This window comes from Dermacentor albipictus, chromosome 2 (assembly GCF_038994185.2).
Source record: "Dermacentor albipictus isolate Rhodes 1998 colony chromosome 2, USDA_Dalb.pri_finalv2, whole genome shotgun sequence".
Taxonomy (NCBI): domain Eukaryota; kingdom Metazoa; phylum Arthropoda; class Arachnida; order Ixodida; family Ixodidae; genus Dermacentor; species Dermacentor albipictus.
In genome coordinates this window covers 5,801,959-5,808,423 of record NC_091822.1, presented here as the reverse complement: position 1 = coordinate 5,808,423, position 6,465 = coordinate 5,801,959, and the positions used below count along the sequence as shown (strand labels likewise).

The 6,465-nt window shown below is 46.5% G+C and overlaps 1 long non-coding RNA gene across 2 annotated transcripts; it reads left to right on the top strand.

Annotated features, from left to right (window-relative positions):
* The first annotated feature begins 3,226 nt into the window (after nucleotides 1-3,226).
* On the top strand, nucleotides 3,227-6,247 carry LOC139055313 (uncharacterized). Of its 2 annotated transcripts, none has more exons than XR_011511660.1 (4): nucleotides 3,227-3,444; nucleotides 4,504-4,834; nucleotides 4,910-4,969; nucleotides 5,482-6,247. It is a non-coding gene; the product is annotated as an uncharacterized lncRNA (long non-coding RNA). The 2 variants fall into 2 exon arrangements; XR_011511661.1 differs by lacking the exon at nucleotides 5,482-6,247 and adding an exon at nucleotides 5,155-5,195.
* The last annotated feature ends 218 nt before the right edge of the window (nucleotides 6,248-6,465 follow it).

The following is a 6,465-nucleotide window of genomic DNA, read 5'->3' as shown; positions in this document are numbered from 1 at the left end:
TGGTGGCGCAACCCACCGCCCCGTTCCAAAGGGGACGCTCATAACATGCATCCATCCATCCGGAAACGGGGTTTTGCACAGTTTACCAGGTGTTCTGTGGCTTTACTGGGTTTCTAGCTGCTGCGCCTCGATCATGCTCCCGCCAGTTTAGTTGCCGTGTAGCGAACATAGTGACTACATATTTATGTAGGCGCTACGTTTGCCACACATCCACCAAACTGGCGAGAGCCCGATCGAGGCGCAGCAGAATACATGTAGCGCTGAGTCATATCGAGTTAAGGCACACTCTGAACTGACATTTAAGCATCCCGAGCGGTTTTTCGTTTATTACGCCGCCGTTACCCTAAGTTAAATTGTGCCGCCGCGCTCCAGCTGTTGCATTTCGTGTAGGGCTACTGACAGAATGCGGTTTCCAGGTGGCACGATGGCCTCGACTGGAATAAACGCACACGACACCAAAGATTGAGTAAGCCTGAAAATATTTTATTTGCATTTTACAAGTACAACAAAAAGCACACGTCTACGCATCCACACAAACGCGGTTACATAGTCAAGAACATAGTCAAGAAATGGCTCATTAATAAGGGTAGCACAAACGCACAAGAAAGAAGACCTAAGCTACAACACGTACGGTTGGCTGCTAAGTATAATAATTTCCCTGTCACCGCGTGTCACTTTTATACAGCATCTTTACAGCAGAACCAGGCCGGGTAGTTTGGCGAAAAGAACGCAACAGCTTATACGGCCGTCAGCTGCCTCTTCCTTACGGGTCTCATAATTATCCTAATCTCCGCATCAACGTCGTGCAAGTCCGCATACAGGTATCTGTATCTGAACCATATGTGCCAGCTTAATACACGTGTAGTGAAATAATGATAACCACTGCGTCTTATCAAACGTATTGGTTTTGCAAATGCGCATTAAAGCTGACGGAACGACATACTGTAAGTGAAGCACAAGAGAACAAGGACAAAAGGAGGATACAACTCTTGAAGAAATGAAGAATTAGTAGGCATACAGCAAACAAGCGATGACGGAGAACACACAATGATGCATCGGGTGTTCTGTGACATCGGTTTGCGTACTTTAGGTGTTATGGAGATCAACGGCAGAAAAACGTACCTTCAAGCGTACTCCCTCAACCTCCGCCGCATTCATTATGATAATCAACGCCTACACAAAATGAGGCACTATTCTTAAATTTGCCAAGAGCAGACCTTTTTACAGCAAGTCTATGTAATGACTCGCAGACGAAACCAGCATGCTTTCGAAAATGTTTTACCGCGGTAGTATTCGAACGCCAACGGCCAGGAAACACATCGATACCAATGGGCTGTCGGCTGTCGGTGCAAAAACACAAAAGCACAAAAACCTTGACGCTATGAATAAAAAGCAGCTTCAACAATCAAATTAAAAAAAAAACAACTGCCTATTTGCCTGAGGTAAAAAATCACCCTTAGACACCTCGATTGTTCATGTCAATGGTTTGTGTAAATTAAAAAATTGAGCATGTTTAGCGCCCCTAGGAGAGAAAGCACAAATTAAAGTATTCGACCAAATTACAGTAGCTCCACTTGCGCGCTTACGCTGAAATGCTCCTCGATTGGTTTTTCGCCCTTTGTGGCCATTTGTTGAACTTGAGAGTGTGCGGGGCCTGGTTTGGCGTCCTGTCAAACGGTAGCGATGGCGCGAAACAGCGTGCCGATATTAATTTTAACCGGGTTTCGGGAAAAACAAGATCTTGACAGCTTTTTTCGTGAAAAGAATTTAGAGAAAGGAAGTCGTCTATTTGAAGTGGGGCACGTCTACGACGTGAGGGAAGTGTTGAACTCGCACTAATCGGAAGTGACTGCTATGTTTATTCCGCAAACGAAAAATAATGCACCAGCGAGATGCATGAAGCTCAGCGTAACTTACTTCGTTATCTACGGTGTGGACGCATGGAATTGTAGGCCAAATTGATTCTTGAAGATTGGCGACAGCAGACAAATCGTAGCGGGGAGCTGCGATTGCCGTGCTGGCATCACTGGGAAGTGCAAGGACGCCGCGGTAGTTTCCCTGTGCATACAGGCCGGCAAATACGAATCCAAAACATCTCATCCAAGAACGTGGGGCGTACGAACGACTCGTAAGACCTACCAGAGGTATTCTAACGTTGCTCTCCCCAAACACAAAAAAGGGGATGAAGTTACCAGTTGTGTTACACTACGCTGGGAAAATATTTTCGCCCAAGTTACTGGAAGTGCGATACTGTTATGTTGCGATTTTTCAGTGCGTGCAAAGGTGGTTCCAATAAACCACGTCAAAAATTTTGGTGATCTCATCTGCCCCTTCATTGATATGCTGGGCGCAGAAGGGTGTATGCCAGCTCAGCCGTCTGCAACCCCTCCTCAAATCTCTCAGCAAGCCCTAGCGCTGTTTGAATGGGAGAGGGTTGGGAAAGAGTTCCACAGCTTTACTGCGGTACAGTGTAGGAACAAACTACTTTGATGCATATCCTGGTACGCACTGCAGGTAGTGGCGTAGCAAAGGGGGGGAAGGGGCGTGGGCTCCGGGTTCCAGGGTGCAGTGGGGGGGGCGGTGTCGAATACGTCTGGAGACACACGGAAATTGTTGATATCCTCGTTTTCCTCCAATAAACCCGAAGGAGGGGGGGCGGGGGGGGGGGGCGTGCAGAAGACCTATGGGCCCCGGGTGCCAGACGACCTAGCTACGCCACTGACTGTAGGTGTTCGTTGCTGCCATCATTGTTGTAAAAGCAAAGAATTCAGCGTTATAACGCACTTGGCATAACGCCGGAACATAAAACAGCTTATGCCGTCGGACGAGCGCTATCCAGTGTTGACGCCGTTCTGCTTCATACGGTCAACTTGGAAACCTGTAAAACTTTGTTCCTCGTGAGTTGGTGTACGTGCTGTTGCAGCCCACTACTCAATAGCTCGGATTGCACTTCGGCATTGCTCAGAAAAGGCAACAGCTACGCGCGAAACAGTGCACATACAGGCTTTCCGAACGCAAGCGGGCCGGTCGTATCCTGCCGGTTTCGCGCTCGCCGCCGCGAGGGGCGCCCTAGTAGGCGCGGGAACTACGTACGCAATCTGCCTATTCGCAACTCCAGCAATTCATGCGACACCTAGCGGCAGTAGGGAGAAACGAAATACGGAGGTCCAGTCGCCGTGTGTGCCGTAGAGGCTGCTGTCGCGGACGGAAGAATGAAGCGGCTAGCAAAGAAAAAGCGAACGGCCAAGCAGTTCTGCTGTGTTCCTCGGTGCGTGCCAGCGAGATGGAAGGACAGCGATATTTCCGTTCACGCACTTCCCTCCGAGTGGAAAGGCTGAAGCCGCAGAACCAGGTGGATCGCTAACCTCCGCATCGGCAAGGCTGTGACGCTTACAGTGACTGTTTGCTCACGGCATTTTGCACGGGATAATTTCTCCTTACCAGGTGAGATACTATTGTGAACTTCTGAACTCGACCCTAATGCATGACCATTGTGCGTGGCCATTATACATGTCGCTGTGTCACCTTGTGTAAACACGTTTCGCATTGCGGGCACTGGCGATTGGGCTATGCATTATTTGCTGCATATGTTAGCCGCAACGCGAAATTCGAGCACAGGTTCGAGACCTGCACAGCGGTTTCTCAGAGGAACGTCTCTTCTGCACTCGTTAACCACATTGGCTGTAATTAGAGCTCATGTTCGACGCTTCACAGCGGTTTCTGCGAGCAACGTCACCTCTGCGCTCGTTGGCTACACCCGGCTGTAACTCGGGAGGCTTTTGATGCCCAGCACGTCTCGCGCAACTTATATGGGCGTCGGAGATTCAAATGTTTACGAATGATGTACTAGCAAGTTCGGGAAGTGTTGAGTGTAAACGTGCCACGTATGTGGCATGCTAAAGCGGAATAAATATCATGCGTGGTGCGGATGAACTTGCAGCACAGGCGCACTGCACGCGGGCACTTCCCAGCGCGACTGATTACGGATTTGCCACTTGCACTTGAGAATCTCCGACGTGCTCAAGAGTGGCCATATGACACTGGTATTTCGCACCGACGGCGAGCCTATCACGTTCATTGCAGAAGTTTGCCACTTACGCGACAGCCACATGTCAATTTTACACGCGCTTGCTAGTTTCGAGGAAAATTCACGGCGTCCGCCGTCTACTGACGTGTCGCATATGTATGTGCAGTATTAGTACCTAAGCTAGCTTTATCTGTGTTATTAAATCATTCCCAAGTCAGTGGCAAAACTACTCCGGTCATGTGGTGGTGTTTGCACCTGTGTACTTTGCGTTATGGGCAGCTTTCAACTACCTTTTGCAGATGCTACATTCGGTGTACAACGTTGCATAGCCTTGCACACTCAAACCGTGCTTCATTTCCTTGCAAATGTTTTTTTATAAATATTGTGGGCTTGTTTCTGAGGTAAATAGAAAAAAATTCTGGGTGCAGCCCATATTGAGGCACAATAAAGCATAAACAATTCATTTATTTTTTCAGATGTAGCATGTCAAAGACAGCGGCTGAAAAAAATGCAGTACCAACTGAAAACCTGCCAAGGACGTCATGTTATGATGAGAACAAGGATGCTCATATGAAAGAGCTTTCACTGGCAAGACTTCGCCGACGTGTATATCGGTCAGTCAGAGTAAGTTAATTTGACTACATGGTGCAGCACTTATATGCTTATGGTACATACACCATGTCTACAAGCATGCAATAGATGTCAACACCTTTTAATGCATTACAGAATGAATCAAGCAAAGAAACTGTTGCCTCCTCATTAGAAGCAAAGGTGTTGCCCCATGCACCTGTCAGCACGACCACCATGGTAAATTGGCTGCCTGCAACTTGTGCACACATTGCTTCACCACTAATTCCTTGGGATTAAACTCTGACATTGCAGGACGATCTCCCATCCCCTGACCGCAACAGCATGGACCAAATAAGTGACAAAGGAAATATGGTAATTTATTTTTGTATATGTATGTGTTGTGGTAGCTGTCTTTACCTAGACGGTGGCATGCTTTCTGGATTTACATCGTAAAAGCATTGTAGCACGTGGTGTGTGATGGGTGCACATTAATTGCAACTTGTGCACACATTGCTTAACCACTGGTTTCTTGAACTGAACTCTGTCTGACATTGCAGGACGATTTCCCATCCCCTAACAGCATGGACCAAAGCCTTGCAAACACCATAAGGGACAAGCACATAGCAAATATGGCAATTTATTTTTTCTATATATTTGTGATGTGGTAGCTGTCTTTACCTAGCCGGCAGCATGTTTTCTGGATTAACTTCGTGAAAGGATTGTGGTGTGTGATGGGTGCAAATTAACTGATGCAAAAAGCCTGGCTTTCCTACTTCCAACATTGAATCTAATACATTGACGTGCATTATTGGAATGACAAAAAGAAGCTGCATTTCGCGTCAGATATGTCAGACATTACAACTCTTGCTTTTGTTTTGTGACAGGAATGTGCTTGCCAACCTGGCCTCCGGACATTAATGGCAGAGTACTCAAGAGAAGAAAAAGACGTGGCAAATTTCTTACTAGAAATGGCTTCAGGGACAAGGCTTACAGAAAGCAAGGCTGCCCAAGTGACATCGGGTACTTTTCCACAGAAGTTTGTGAACACGATAAATAGTAGCAACGTAAATACATTCACAGGCCTGCCATCATTCGATGTTCTGAATGCTCGTGTGACGTGCTACACAAAAATTCATCCACTTTCAGGATGGCACCAGTTATGTGTAAAAACAATTGCATTGACATTGGTGAAATTGAAGCATATTTCCACTGCATTCTTGAGTCACCTTTTTAACTGTTCTCTAACTACATGTAGCAACATAATTGCAGAGACTGCTCAGTTGATGTGTGAAATTTTAAAAGTAACTGTGGCTGTGCCACCAAAAGATGAATTCCAGTGGCACGTTTGCATATTTGGCATTAGGTGATTCACCTGAAGTCGTGCCATGGCTGGCGATATTGCAAGTAGCCTGTATTGTATAGAGGCATTTGTGCGTGTGACCTTGGCTCCATCAAAGCGTGGCGGCCTTGAGAGTAAGTGCGGTCTTCTGTTTGGAAATCCAGCATTTTTTATGCCACTCAGCCACTTCATACTTTTCAGACACGGTCGTTGCCATGTGATCTACATGCTGCACTTGTTTGCATTGGCCAAACCTGCAGACTTCAACACACTTTTTGTAAATTAGCAATGCACATTCTTTTGCAACTTCTATTCTTCATTGAAGTGCTGATTTACACTACGCATTCTGATGCAAGTTTTCATCTTATGGTATTCCGAGTTATTTGCAGTTCACTTATGATCTGTGTGCATAGAGTTGTGGTTATTCTTCAATGGCTGTTTGTTGTCCCTTTCCTTACTTGTATTTTTTCACAAAATAAACCACATGCACTCAATATTTTGTTCACTGTACTTGCCTCATACGTTTTAC